Genomic DNA, 15,739 nt, shown 5'->3' on the forward strand with positions numbered 1-15,739 from the left:
ATTACACAACACTGCTGGACTGAGCTGCAGGGGTGGAAGGTGTGCAGTTGTATCTAGATCTGTCACGCCACTATAAACCAGCGGTTTTCAACCTTTTTGAGTTACGACCCCCCAGAATAATCAGGTTGGTGTTCGTAACCCCCTCCCCTCAATAGCACTGGGACTTTTAACTCACAACACCCCGATGCAAACACATTGATCGCTCATTAACTGTCATTATATCAAAACCTCCACATATAGCGGTAGATTCTCTGTATGCTGGCGAGTGGTTTTTGGTGTCTAAACATTTAGTTATATGATAACTGTAAGCCCCACAGCAAAGCAAGCCGGCGTTTGTTCTGTGAAATGAGTATGGCTAAATTAGGGGGTGCTTGTGTAGGTGCGGCGCTGTCCATAGTACTAAAACAGAGACAGATAGACAGAACACGACACCTCACAATATTTTTTGCCTGCTTGCTTGTCGTGGTTGTAAATAGAATGACAGTTCTGTTTAGTCTGCGTAGTTTCCCCGAGACCCACTGAAAATCCCAGGTCAGATACTTGTGTGCATGCACAATTTGACCCTCACAAATACACTCAATAAAATATATTCTGAGGCAAATTATATCGCTGGTCATGCAGGTAATATGATGTCAAAAACACGTTTTCTCCACAACCATCTGGCGACCCCAGAAGTTATCTCACGAACCCACTTGGGCGTCCCGACCTCCAGGTTGAGAAACTATAAACTACTTTTCATCTCACGAACACCCTCATCGAGGCACTCAATTAATTCATTAGATCCTAAAATCATGTGAAAAAGAAAGTGGAAAAAGATGCCAATGGAAAATGTAATTTTGGTCACACCCATGTGGGCTTGTGGAGTTTGCACTGCTAACACCCATTATGATGAAATTAGAGGCCTTTATACATAACAAAATGACAGAAACACTCTGTCCAATTTCCTCCCACTGTGAAATGGGCTGCAAGTCAAGGATGTGCTCAATTACCTCACTTGTTCCTCTTACAACTTACTTGGTTAGTAGCAAATATGGTGGACGCCCATTTCATAATCTCACTGAACTTAAAAATAACAAATAGTCACTCAAACATTCCCATCCAGCCTACATGTAGAAACATAATTTATGTCTAACTGACAAAGGTCCTATTTGTTAGTAACAGCAGAGCAGTCCCTCTTATCAAGATCAACTGACATTAGTCTGCTGATGAATTCGTATACTTTGGTAGCATCATTACTCACAAGGGATTCCCAATACACATCAAGATCCTGCTTATTAACGAGCAAGGTGTCTTTTGTAGATTGCATCTACATTTGCATAATACAGCAATGCCAAGTGTGTGCTGCTGTAAGGTGAAATATCGAAAGTTGACACCTTCCATACAGAAAATGTACACAAGTTCTCTGTCTTTTAGGCCATATATAAGATCTCTACCATGAATATCCACCAACGCAAGCTAACATAGCTTGAATACAGTACATGGAGTCCTCCTACAATGTAAGATGACCTGGAGAAAGATGTTGGCTGACATGTTATTCTTTTCTGAACACACTGTAGCAGCCTTATTTTGCATTACAGAGAGAAAAGTACAGCAATATTCACCTCGATGCTATACTGTGTGATCGATCAAATGTCTGGCGGTCAAAGACAATTCTTGAGTTAAGGAGATTTACACTAGAAAAAAGTAGAATTTTCTTTTTTTTCTGTATTTCAAAGGGTTCAAAAAACTAGATCAGTTTGGAAAGATCAGTGGGCAAGTCCAGGGTCTGAAAAGTGAAGCCAATGCAGAAGTGTCTAAAACTTGTATTCTTTCTAATAGCCAGCAGGGGGCGACTCCTCTGGTTGCAAAAAGAAGTCTGATTGTATAGAAGTCTATGAGAAAATGAGCCTACTTCTTACTTGATTTATTACCTCAGTAAACATTGTAAACATGAGTTTATGGTCTCAATCGCTAGTTTCAAGTCTTCTTCAATACAGCATGATGTTCATTTCGTAAATGATGGTCCCATTTAGAGTCAAATAGACCATAAAGAAGGCGATGCTTTAGGGTGTGGCTACCTTGTGATTGACAGGTCGCTACCACGGAGTTGTCCGGTCTTGTTTTCGTCTTACAACTTTCACTGTTTTCAGTTAATGAAAATTAATTGCAAGCATCTTTGTTGCATGAAAATGTCGTATTCAATGTTCGATTGTACTTAGGTCCATTCTCTCGTGCCACTTCGGGTTGCAAAAAAACAAGATGGCGACGACCAAAATGCCGAACTCAAGGCTTCAAAACGGCAGTCTACAAACCAATGGGTGACGTCAGTGACTACGTCCACTTCTTATGTACAGTCTATGGGAAAGATTGATATTTTTTACAGTGTAACCACACTTTGTGGGGAGCAAGGTTGACAACAGGCGAAACGAAGAAACAAACATTCTTGTCACCTTATTACATGGCTTTGTTGAATACTCGATTCTGATTGGTCAATCTGTTATTTCTTTATAGCAGACCGTTGCTATGTATAATAGACTGCTGCTATGGACACAGTTCTGATCTTGGACTCTGGTGGACCATTTTTGAGTCAAATTATTGATTTCTTAAGTAAGTAGCCGTGTAATAAGCGGGATAATTTACAGCTAGCGGGTCATTGTTGTGAACTAAACCCTGACAGGGCGATGCTGCCTCGGGGTGCTTACTTGTACTCCTGCTTACTTGTCCCACTGCTGTGCACTCTACCCTTATTACTACATTTACTAATCCATTTTGTCAATCAGTATATAGTTTATTATGTACTAGAGAGATGTTGATCTATAAATGCTGATCACTCTGTCTTTATTGTTTATGTATTACCTCCTGTAACAGAACAACTTATTTAGGATATGAGCTCTTTATTCAGAGGTGGGTTGTGCTGTAATTTGGTGATTTTCTAGCTATTGCAGGTGGGTTTTCTCCAGTCATTAAGTTATTTATTGGATTTCACATTAGATACACTGACTTCAACCGCTGTTGTAACTAGGTGATGCTTTATTCTGTACTCTGAGCAACACTAAATAATGGTGATCACTGGTCAGTGTTGTCTTTGAGACAAGAGAGGTGGAGGGACACTTACGTAGTTCTTGTTAAAGCTGAGGGATTTACGATAAAGCCTCCAGGATTTTCTCAAGAGAGTAATTGAGAGAGCTTGTTTGTGCCTCAAAACCAGGACTTTTTGTTGTGCCGTGTGTTTGCCATCGCCGTCGCCTAATCTGTGAGTAATTACAGCAGCTATCCCTGGAAGGAACTGGATGTTTATCAAACGGACAAAAAAAGCATAAAATTGATTCACTTCCAAAATCATTCATTTTCGATGGTCTTCGCTGTGAATAGACTCTACTTCAGTAACTGTAATACATCGATAATGAACTGCACATTTCATGTCATATTGCTTGATTTTTTAAGTCAGCATGGATTTATCACAAGTATGTCATAAAAATTACAAAAAAAGCCTTAGTATGTCATAAAAAATATAATTTAAAAAGTCATGGTATAAATGCTATGAAAACATAAAAAAACATATTATATTATGCCATAAAAAACAACAACAAAAAAACGCAAAGAAACAAAAAAACTTAGTATAGTAGGCATAAAAAAAAGTTTAAAAAACATTATGGTATGAAAGTAATGATGTTAACAAATAAATCAGACAATAAACCGACCGAGACCGAGACAAGACCGAGTAAAAATGTGGTCGAAACCGAGATGAGACCTTCATAAAGTGGTCTTGAGAGCGGTCTCTAGACCAAGACCGATCTCTCGTACTACAACACTGCTGTCAGGTCACATCATCATCATAGGTGACTAGAAGGGAAGACATCTGTCATTACGTGAAATGATCATGTCAGCCTCCTGACCTCAGACACCTACATGTAAACATATAGTACACTATAGCCTCACATTAGGCTCCATGCAGCTCCTCCTCCCTCCGAGCCGAGCACTCGGCTGTAGACACAAGCTGTGCCATCTCCACCACGCTGATTATAGGTTAAGCTCATTTTGCCATGAAGGCCAGAGTGGGGCTTTTCCTCTTTGCTCTCTTATGTTACGTAACACGCAAAGAAAATATCTGACGATGGGAGAGAAAAGTGTTTTCCTCTCTATTCTTGGTCACTGTGTGTGGCAGAATATGGTTTGACAGTGGGGGAGGTGGAGCTCGAGGGCTGGGTCAGGGGCTCTGCTTAGTGTTTGTGCGTTAGTGTAGAGTGTGTCTTTGTTTGTGTGTATACAGTACGCAGTCTGACTGCACACACTATACGCCTCCAGTAGCATCTCTGCTCCGTCTTCTAATCTCCAGCAGGCCTGATGAATGTGAACACAACTGATACCACACTGCCAGCTGTCCCTAATACCTTCTTTTCTCTAACGCAGCAGTACTACCCCAGGGGGCCATGGGTAACCACAAATGCACATAATGAGATTATACCAAAAAAAATTCATTAAGAAAAAGGGGGGGAAACTTATTCGAATCGTGCAGCTTTACTGATTGAACCAGTAAACAGCATTACAAGCCTTAACAGCAAATCCCTGTGAAACAGAAATTGTGCTGTTCATTTTATTGAAACTCACACCAACTTGTTCTGCAGATGGATAAGCAGTCATTTACTAACATGTTACGGGTTTTTGTTTGCAATAAAATTCCCCCCCAGGATCTGAAATAACAAAGATTAAAACCTCTCCCTTAGTGTAGCTGTTCTAACCAGCACAATGGTTGATTTTAAGGATGTTGACCAATAATACATGTCAGTCTATAGGTTAATTTACGGTCTACATGTTCTCCAATTGAGCTGTTCTGTTTCCAGCTGTTTCACACACACACCAGGCCCGGCGCTACAGAGTGTGTGTGTGTGTGTGTGTGTGTGTGTGTGTGTCCAGCTGTGACGCTCTCAGAGCCAATTAAAGAGCAGGCAAGAAAGCAAATAAATGAGTATTGAAAACGTTTCAATTAGGGATGCACTGCTACCAAAACTGGATCGGATATCGGGCTGATACTGACTCAAATAGCTGGTTCGGATATCGGTGACAATGGGGCTGATCTATTAAATTAAATTCTATGTATATATACTATATACATTATGGACTGGAATTTTAATTCCTGTTTCAATTTTGACCAATTTGTTGCTGCATTAAAAAGGTCTACACCTGAATTGTAATTCCTGTTAATTTTGAAGATTTTTTTGCCAGGTTGTTGGTGTACGATTTATTATTTTAATAATAAATAACAATTCAGTAGATTTATGTTATGTTATGTTATGTATATTTATTTGTTACATTTTGTTTTACAAAGTTAGGAAAGCAATGTTAAAGTCAAGCCTGATGTTGCCTTCCACATAAAAGAATGATCCCAGTCACTTCCACACAGTGAGGCATACAGCTTATTAATTAAACACTGGTATCAGATCGGTACTCTGCATTGCTATCGGTATTGAGAATGAAAAAGTCGGATTGGTTTAAATTCAGAATCGATGCATCATCTGATCGGCTCTTCTGATCAGCCTTTATAGAGACCACCGATCAAACTATTTAGAACAAAAATCAGCTGAAGATGATCGTTGGCTGTGTCACCTGTGACCTGATTAAAATGCGTCAATAAACTTCAGCAAAGCCAACAGAAAATAAAATAAGAGGCCAGACATTTACAACACAAAACATTCAAATTGGTTGGATACAGCGCTTGGAAATACAGCGCAAAAGCTCACTGAGCGCTGGAGTAAATGGAAAGGGCTTCTTGTAGGCATCCCTAGTTTATTTGTTGCCTAAAACAAACATATTAGCTTTGGCTTGACAATGATAAGTGAAGTAGGAGTCTGCTGACTGAATTAAACTGAAGCAGCATCAACAAAAGAACAATCAAACCCGAAGGTCTCAACTCCTGGAATGAGCAATAATGTAATATTAGAGAGGACGGCCTGGTTTTTAATCTGGTTTTCCATTCTATGAATCATGACCTCCAACTTAAATGTTTTTAGAAGTACCTCCTCAGCCCAGACGCCAGGAAAAAAATGTTGGCATTGGATGTTTCTGCAAACCAGGGATACGTTGAATACCGACATGTTTGCATTCGGTCAGAGCAAGTGAAACGAGACACACCGGGCAGGCAGGAGGGTAGGTGGATGGGTAGGTGGATGGGTCCAACAAACACAAGGATTTCATTCAGGAGCTGTTTGTGTCCCATGCATCACGCTGCAATCAGCTGTTCGTTCATGTCCCGTGTTCACAACGTTCAGTGTCCTCTTAACTGTACAAACGTAGTAGTTTTAAGCCCGACCATGTTGTTCTTTCCTAAACTTAACTATAGTGGTTTGTTGCGTTGTTACGTTATTATTTGAACAGAAACCATGATCCTTTCACAACGTTAACCACGAGGCATTGCGTTTCTGCATGCGTGATACGAGGCTGATATGAAACGTATTCATGAAACATATTTTTGGTTCAGAAATGTCGCCATTCAACGTATCCGTGGTTTGCAGAGAGATCCAATGCCAACATTTCTTCTGGCGACTGGGTTGACCTCCTACAGTTTGACAAAGGTACATTGGTCCGTGTCGCAAGTGATCAAAGAAAGCTACCGCTGGGAGACACAGACAGACACGTCAGCCCCTTATATTCTTCAGGAAAAAGAGGAATAACCAAAACAGCATGACTTTCAGTCCTTTCTAAAATACAGCACAATGTGGGAAAAAATGGCAAACAAAAATTGTATTAAAATCACACTTCAAGCGCTCCGTTCCTTTGACTTTAATGCACTTGATTGTGACTCGTACTGCTTCACTACTTCCAGGCTAGCGTCCCATCCTCATCTTATAATCCCCGGTTTTCAAACCCTATTTCCCATTTAAGTGAGTGGTGATGTCCTACACAGTGATTATCTTTGGCAACCTTTGCTGAAATCGCTGAAACAAGTCAGGATGAATTCAACAGCTACAGCAGTTTGGAGGAATTGAACATCTAATTATTGTGTGCTGCTGGTCACTCCAAGCTGCTCTGATGTACGGCGGGCAAACAAACTGCTGTCCCTGGAAGGAGAAAAGCTGCTGGAGAGACGGCAGAGAGCCGCTGCCAGTACAAGTCTGTGGAGCACAGTTTATTCTAATTCCTCTGCAGGACATTAATGAGCCAGGATAGTGGCCGTCTTAATGGGCAGCCAGACAGATTTTAAGTGCCCCATGGAGTGTAATCCATGGAGGTATAGGACAGCGTGGCTGCAGGGCCCAACAGATTGATCTTAGTTTCATTTTGCTATAACTTTGCTTCTAAGCTCTTCATTAAAAAGGGCATGTGTTTTAAGCCCCTGCCTTTGGGACCACCAGGGGCCACAGTGTAACCAGGCCATCACATATTTTCATACAATTTAGACCTCAGTTTTTGGAATTATTATTGAGCAAACACCATTGTTACAAGCCATCTTTACTTAATGATGCACATCTTGCTTCCCTCTAATTTGGATTCATCTGAACAAAATCCAATAAGTGAAAAAGGAAAATAGTTTATCATGAACATCCAGGTCTTGCAAAGGTATTTGAAGGCAGTGGTGGAGGATGACTATTAACTTCACAAATATTGTTAGTACTTCAAGAGCCAATTATTTTTGCTTTTGATTTTTAAAAAACAAAGTTTCTCTTTACTATCTATTAATGGAATTATTCTCTTTTTACAAGAGGACCTTTTACTCTATAAACTGCATGATCAGCATATTGATGCTGTAGGAAATGCAGCAACATTTGGATCCAGGAGGGCATGTAATTAGTGAAAATCATTTTTAGTTAAAATGTTAGGGCTGCACGATACGAGGAAAATATGGTATACACGATGACGTTGTTGAATATCGCGATAACGATATTGCTTGCAGGGATGGCAGATGAAAATTAGCATGTATGGCTGAATTTGCCACATTTACATGATGGCTCATGTTAATTAACGTGCATTGTCCGTTCTTAAATAAAAAAATATATAAATAAAAATAACCATATATTTAACTGTACTCAGTTCTGTGTTTCTGCAACTGCAAAATCCAACTAATTGCTTGTTGAATTAAAAAAATAAATATATATATTTCCATTTATTGAACAAATTGAACATCGAACTGAACACAAAAGGTACCAATAAAAAAAAGAATGATAACATTTTAAAGTGCAGGTTTCTACTGATACTGTCTTTCCGCATTCTTTCGTCGTGTGTTTATTGTGGTAGTTGACATCGCGATGACGATAAAAAAGAAAAATGATATATTGTGCAGCCCTGATATTTTTTTAAGTAAACTGAAACTAGCAGCTTTACTTTTATTGTTAATTATTAACTTAGATTAAGCACTTTGAATGCAACATCCTGGTCCTTTTGGTATGAGTCAGCCAATCTGCACTTGGTCATGCATAAGTAATAATCATTGCTTGCTGATGTAAGAATGTTACTTTAAAATGCTGGTATTTTTAAAGTATTTTGTGTAGTTTGCAGCAGGAAGAGTGTAATACATGCAAACTATAGTATATAAGGCTTACACTACTGTTGACATGCAACCCTCAGATTCAGACTTATTGATGTAGCCTCAAACAGATCAGGCTGCTGTGGTGTCACTCTGGGAAACAGTCACAGTGGTTAATATTAATGATCATAAAGATTCACCAGTTCCCCTCAGTATCCACTGCACTTGTTTGAGTGTGCTTTCCCAATGCTTATACTGTATTTACAATAGCAAGATGTGGGAGTCCATGTAGCGGTCTGTGTCATTGTGTGTATGAAATACTCAAGTTCTATGTACCTAAGCACATACTGTAATACTGTGGGTTGATGAGCAATGTATCCTCACACAACGGTTCGTAGCATCTTACAAAAAGTTATTCCTCATTTTTTCGTGCATTTTCCTACAAATGCCTCGCAACACGTTTCCACTCGTTACATGCATACAGTCTTTTCAAAATAAAATAAAAGAAACTGCTTAGTTAGGATTAAGCTACAAAATTACTTAGTTAGGTTTAGGAAAAGGTCGTGATTTGGGTTCAAATATCTCTGGAAGTGGCGATACAGGAGTACAGAAGTTACGTGACAAATAAATCAAGGTTGATTTCTGGTTTCACACGGGACACAAACGCCAGTCTCCCGGGCGAAATAGTGTTTTTGGACCCATCCGCCCACCCCGACCTCCTCCCTACACGGCCTTTGTCGCTCTTTATACTTCCTGGATCACATTACATTACATACAAATTGATTTCGTGGGATATATACAGGTACGAACGGTGTATGACAACAGCTTGTGTTGACACATATAGAGCATCTATTGTATGTGATAATGGTGATGTTTTATTCTCATATCGGCTGCCTCGGCCCTGTGTTGCCTGAGGCTGGACAGCTCCATGACTGAATCTGCAGAGAAGTTCAGCTACCTTCAAAGAGAAACCTACAGCACAGACATCAAACATAAGTGAATTTTACCCAGTGGGGTTCAGAAACCTGTATCTGTGAGCTCTCAGTGTAGGTAGACATGCTCTACATGCACCCACTCACTGCCCTGTGTTTCTAAACCTCCACAGCTTTGTCAATAGCTTTCAAAACATTTGTGCAAAGTCTAATCCCTCCGTCTTGTCGGGCGTCATGCACGTTATTACACTGTGCAACGATGTGTGAAATGCTGCTGAGCTATCGGTGATGAAGACGTGTCCTACACATATGGACATTCAACGCCTGCATTTCTACAACATAATGTATACCTGCATTGTACAATTAAGACATTTGTTGTACATTATTCCTTGTTTTTTATTCTAGATAATGGTGCCATAAATTGTACATAATTAATAAATATGCTGTTATAATGAATTTTAGTGTAGAAATGGCAACGTGTGCTCCATGTAGCTTGCTTTATCTTTGTGTTTCTGTGTTCCTAACATCTATTGCTTCACATTTCAAAGCTTATTATAAAATAACAAGCTTTATTAATAAAGAGGTGTGGGTTCTTCCACTTCACAATTCAGCTCTCCAGTTAAAATTTTAGTCTGACCTTCTTCCAGAAAGTAGAGTTTGATAGGGCTTTTCCGAATCAATTAAAGAGATAAAATGCTCCAAAAAAAGAAGCAAGAAACGCCAGTAAAGCAAATAAACTAACCACAATGTGGATTGGCAATCTGGCAGACCAAAAGTTATTTCCATTTATGAATTATGATGGTTATAAACCATAGATAAAGCATTAAAAAAAGATTTGTTGACAATCACAAAAGAAATAAATTACAATATATAAAAATGTCATTCTGTAAGTATGCCTTATTCTATTCTATTTCATGCTGTAAGTCATGAGTTACGGTGGCAGAACTGCAGCCACATCATGTGCGTCTTGCATTTCTGGCCTCTCAGCACTTTGTGTATTGTATGGCCAAGGCGAGGGGGCATCCATGAACACAGAATGAAATGACAAGCCGTCCGCTTCCATAAATGAGATCTGGATGCTATGTGCTGACATTGCCAGACTTAGCAGAAACTAAGTATATACATGGTCAAAGAGTGCAGCGCTGTTGAAGCATGCTAACACCCTTGTGAGGGGCAGCTGGGAACACGCACAGCTGCATTGCATGTGAGCGTATACTGTACTGTACAGGCTGAGAAACGGGCGCCAGGTGTTGCTGCCATCATGTATGTAGATAGTGGAACAGATGGGGGAAGTTTAGAAAGTGGGGATTATTGTATTTCCCAGTGTTGGTTAATAGATACTACACAGCCCTGCATTGACCCACGCTGTTTTCATAAACCGTTCGTAGCTACACCTTTACGAAAAGCAATGCACTGTTTTTCATATATATCCCACAAAATCAATTTGCATGTAATCCTCATGAACCAGGAAGTATAAAGAGCAATAAAGTGCGTAGGGGGGACATCGGGGTGGATGGGTGGGTCAAAAAACACCAGACTGTCGCCCAAAAACTGAAACCAAAAGTCAACATTGATTTATTTGTCACGTAACTTACATCCTTAAGTAATGCCATTCCAGAGTGATTCTAATCCAAACCACAATCTTTTCCTAAACCTAACTTGTTGCCTAAACCTAAGGAAGTTGTTTCCTGTGAAAACTGAAGTTTATTTTGAAAGGACTGTATGCATGTAACAAGCAGAAACTGACACGTGTTGCTGGACATTCGTAGGAAAACGAATGAAAAAGGAGGAATTACTTTTTCGTAAAATATCATACAAACCATTGTATGAAAATATGTTACATAGAGACGAGATCAGGGTAGATGGGTGGGTCAAAAAACACCAAAAAACACCAGACTCACACCCAGGAGACCAGTGTTCATGCCTTGCGTGAAACCAGAAGTCAGCGTTGATTTATTTGTCACATAACTTCTGTATTTAAGTTAGGCCACTTCCAAAGTTATTTTAACCCAAACCACAATCTTTTCTAAACCTAACCAAGATGTTTCCTGTGAAAACAGAGGTATATTTTGAAAAGGAAATTGACACGAGTTGCTGGACATTCGTAGGAAAGCGCACGAAAAATTAGGAACTTTTAGTAAGATATCATACAAACCGTTGCATGAGGATACGTTGAGTGAGGTTTGGGTTCATTTCCCCATATAATGTCACAAATACACATACAGCACTATAATAATGATAACCATCAAGTAGTTATTAAATGATATTCTAATATTAACAATTTCACAAAGAGTGACAGCAACAACATTGCCTCTGTTCTTCTGTCTTTTTGGATGCCCTTTTGTCAGACGGAGTGGCTTGATTGTGAAAATAGGCTATGAGTTTGAGAGACAGCATATTTGCCCAATATGCCTGATGTCATGATGGGTGTCAGCGCGCTGGGACCGTACCAGTCAGAACTTCCAGGGAGAGTCAGGTTGATGTTTCCTGACACATGAGTAAGGACTTAGGACAGGAGCCCAGACGCTGTAACCGCCCTGTGCAAGATTTTCCACTGACAGTCCCTGCTGACTACAAACATACATATAATTAAGCACTGAACCCTGCAATATTTAATATTGCCAATGCACATTTTGCATGCTGCACACTCGACTGCTACTCCGGTTGCCCCACTATACTGGAGCAATACTTCTATAACAGCCAAAATATGCCCATCATCGTCTCATTAGAAGTGGATGAAACAATGCACTATTGTTTCTGGGATCAGGGAGTTGCTCATACACCTGTGCTGGTCAGGAGAACAACCTCAACACTGCATCTTTTCACAAACAGTCAGGGCTTCCTAGGTAGGTGTCAGAAAATGAGACTGTACAGCCCACTTAACTTCGACTCAAGCTTTCCTTTTCTCAAGCCAATGCCCCTTTTTTGCTCACTTCTGTGGACAAGTTGTTATTTTCTGACTGGAAGGTAGTGAACAGCTCCCCAGGGTCACCAGTGGAAGTGCTCTGTCAGACTTTAGAAAACACGCACTGTATTTTGTTCTACCCCTCAACCCCCCCAGCCTTTTTTATTAGTCTTCCTGTGTTTTATTTCTTTCACATGATTTTTATTGTAAAGGATGATATTCATATTTTACTGTATGAATTCAAATTGAACTCACTGAATCTAAACTCTAATTGTGTGGCAGCAGCTGGTCAGTTAAGAGAGAATCTCTCCATCCTCCTCTGCGATCTCAACATCCAAATGCTCATCATGAGGATTATCAGCAATTCTTTTCATCAGGCTGACACTGACTCTTCTGTCTCCCCCCCCCCCCGGCTCACACTGCCTCTCTGCGGCATGCAACATGCATAGATGTTCCCTCTCACTTCCACCGTGCTGCTGCTGCACGCAGCGACCCAGGGACAAAGATAGCAATCTCCCCTCGCTGCCGTTCAACCTGATCAGCATGGGAATTGGTTAATCTCTATCAAGCTCATGTGCATGCTTTCAAGTGCCTCTCAGATGTATATCTGAGCCGACCAATCAGGCGCAGAGAAAAAGGAAGATAAAGTGGTTTCATTATTTACCTCATTCAGAGACTTCAGCGTGTGACTGCTATTCCCAGCGCATGCGGCAGAAGGACTCCCATTCATTCTAGAAATCCTGTTTTTGTCCCTGCTGTGTGTTGTCCCCCCCTTCCTCTTCCTTGTCCCTTGTCGAAAGAGAGGCAGCAGTCAAAGCATCCCTTTCTTTTATTCTGCCGTGCCAGCTGACACCCGCCTTCATGCCTTGGATGATGGAGATGAAAAAAAAAGAAAAGCAAAGAGAGGACACAAGCTCCCAGGATTTATTTTCCTCCCGTCTCTCTCTCTCTCTCTCTCTCTCTCTCTCTCTCTCTCTCTCTCACACAAGCTGAACCAGGCGCATGAGGGGGGGAGACGTCAGAGTGGCAGCGATGTAGCTGTGTGTTTTTGCTCCGTGGCTCTTCACCTCTTCTTTCTCTTGCTCTGCCTCCCTCCTTTATCCACTCTTTGTGTCTCTCTGTCCGCGGCTCGTTGGCTCACACAGAAGCAGGCGTCTCTGTCGTGACGGGTGACACGGCACTACGTGTGCAGAGACATCTGTGAATGTGCTTATGTTGGGGGACTAGACTAGCCTCTTAGCAGAGATTGAGACCACCCTCCCCTCCTCCCTTCCAGAGATGGGCTTTCTAATGGCATGTACCATTAACGCTCGGAGCAGGGTGGGCTGCAGCACTGAAAGGAGAGAGGGGGAGTGGGAGAAAAAGGAGAGGGGGAGTCACTCAGAGAGAGAGGGAGGGGTGAGATGGAGAAGAGGGGTTGAAGAAGAAGATGTGGTCAAAGACAGAAAGAAACAGAGAGAGGGAGAGTCCTGTGATTCCTGTTTTTTCATTGTGTAATAATAATTAACTATGCATAAGGGACAAACTCTACCCTTTTGTGTCAGTTTGCAGATGCACATATGACCTCACTGTACAGATCCTTCATCCCTGATAAAGGCGTTTAAAGACAACAGCTTGGACATATGCAGAATCACCGCATAAAACAAGAGCATATGTTGGTTTTGGCAGCGGTGAATTCATTCTGGAAGAGCTGCAATTGTGTCACAGATAAAGCAAGCCCTCGTGCATGACTGGCTGCACACATGCAGAAACATATAGAGGAAATTGCGTGGAATGAACGCAATTTTGCATGCACGTACAAAAGTCGTTTTGTTCTGGATGATAGGAAGTCGACAGCGTCAGTTAGTTTCAGTGATTGGCAGGGACTTGCTCAATGCCAATTCCGACACCAACTTTTCCATCCCCCTAAAAAGTGCACCATCTAATTTCAGGCGTCACTGAATAAAGAGCCTGTCTGCTGTGGAGGTGACACAGCGTCTGGTGTGAGGATCAAAAACCAGCTCACCTCCTCTGAGCCCGGAGACCAGAACTGGCTCTCCGAGGAGCTGGGCACAGCCAGAGAGGAGGGCCGGGACACCGAGGTGGTCCTGCTCGAGGGAACCACACTCCTGGATAGTACGCCATGAAAAACAAGACCTGGGGGAGAGAGACAGAGAGAAAGACATCATTTCTGTGAAAATGAACAAACTCAAGCACAGACATCTCTACATACTCTGTGTTTTTAATTACGTCTGATATATGAAACCTCACAGTCTATTTTTCATTTTGCCCTTACAGTAGGATGAAAAACAGCAAGCAGCAGCCAAGAGGGAATTGAAATCACTAAATTGCTGTAAAGAGCGCAGCCACTAATGTGCTGGTGAGTGTGTGTCTGTAAGCCTGGATAACCTGAAGAAAAGCCATCAGATGATCTTGCAACTGCGTGCTACATTTCTCTGCAAAGTGTCATTCGGTATTTTGAGCTTCAGTCCGTCAGTCGGCTCAGACTCTCATGACTTGAGTTGCTGAATCGAAAATCATGAGAGTGTGACAAGGGGCGTTCGACAGAACAATTTACTGGAAAGGATGAAGGGCTGGGTTCATTATGTGTAGGTAAAAAGAGGCTGTTTGAGGGTTCAGGGAGCGTCTAGAATCACATCTGAATGGCTGTTGTATTTGGAAAGTAGGCTATTGTGTATGTATATGTTTTTTGTCAGCTGCTTGTGTGTTTTGAAGGTAGAATCAGTGTGAAATGGTAGTGAGTTGCCATTATTGTTTTTATTAAACTGTAGAAAAGCATCTAGAGAGGATTCAGTTTAGATTTTATGGCAAATCATTCTGTGCATTTCACTCTTTTTATATTTGGCTTCAGCACATCAAAGTGAGACTGTGTTCTTATTTATTCAGTAAACCGGGTTTTCTGCATTTATGAAACAATGTAAATGTGAAAATGACTCAACAACAGAGAGCAACCAACCATCCAAACATCTGAGCTTTATGGCCGGGCAACACTGCCTGTATGAGCAGCGTATGTACGTCGCGGAATTTCTTGCTTTTTATTTTGGCGCCCATTTTAACAGTTTAGAGAAGCCACACAGCTGGCCCAGGCGTTAGATGGATTCGTTTTTTACCTAGCTGATTCCCCCTGTTGGTTGGCTGTAGATTCATATTTATCATACAGACAGATATGAGAGTCATATTAATCATCTCATCTACAGTATATCTCTGTGCCAGAAAGCAAATGCGCATATTTCCCAAACAAACTATTCCTTTAAGACGGTTGCCACTTCACAAAAAAAGTGCCTGAATTCAACGTCAGCCTCGCTCCATGCTGTGTGGAGTTCATGCTTTCAAAAGCAGGTCGGTGTACTGGAGACTCCGAATGACCCTTCAGTGTGAATGTGAGCTTGAGTGTGTTTGATATATGAATCCTTTGAAACATGCTTGTGTAGGGGGACTATAAATAAACTTGACTTGACTATTCAG

General features: G+C 41.1%; 1 protein-coding gene across 2 annotated transcripts in view; it reads right to left on the reverse strand.

The window, feature by feature from the left end:
* The window catches only part of b3gat1a (beta-1,3-glucuronyltransferase 1 (glucuronosyltransferase P) a), a 194,149-nt gene that overhangs the window by 77,649 nt on the left and 100,761 nt on the right, over positions 1–15,739 (reverse strand). The window contains exons 2-3 of one of the 2 annotated variants that reach the window (XM_037775205.1): positions 14,280–14,410; positions 12,939–13,607 (exon numbers count right to left, since the gene is read on the reverse strand). The gene's annotated coding sequence lies outside the window, so the exon portion shown is untranslated. Of the gene's footprint in view, positions 1–11,819; positions 12,133–12,938; positions 13,608–14,279; positions 14,411–15,739 lie in introns of those variants that run through there. The other variant, XM_037775206.1, reaches the window with a different exon arrangement.

Source organism: Sebastes umbrosus, chromosome 7, assembly GCF_015220745.1.
Source record: "Sebastes umbrosus isolate fSebUmb1 chromosome 7, fSebUmb1.pri, whole genome shotgun sequence".
In the NCBI taxonomy this organism is placed as follows: domain Eukaryota; kingdom Metazoa; phylum Chordata; class Actinopteri; order Perciformes; family Sebastidae; genus Sebastes; species Sebastes umbrosus.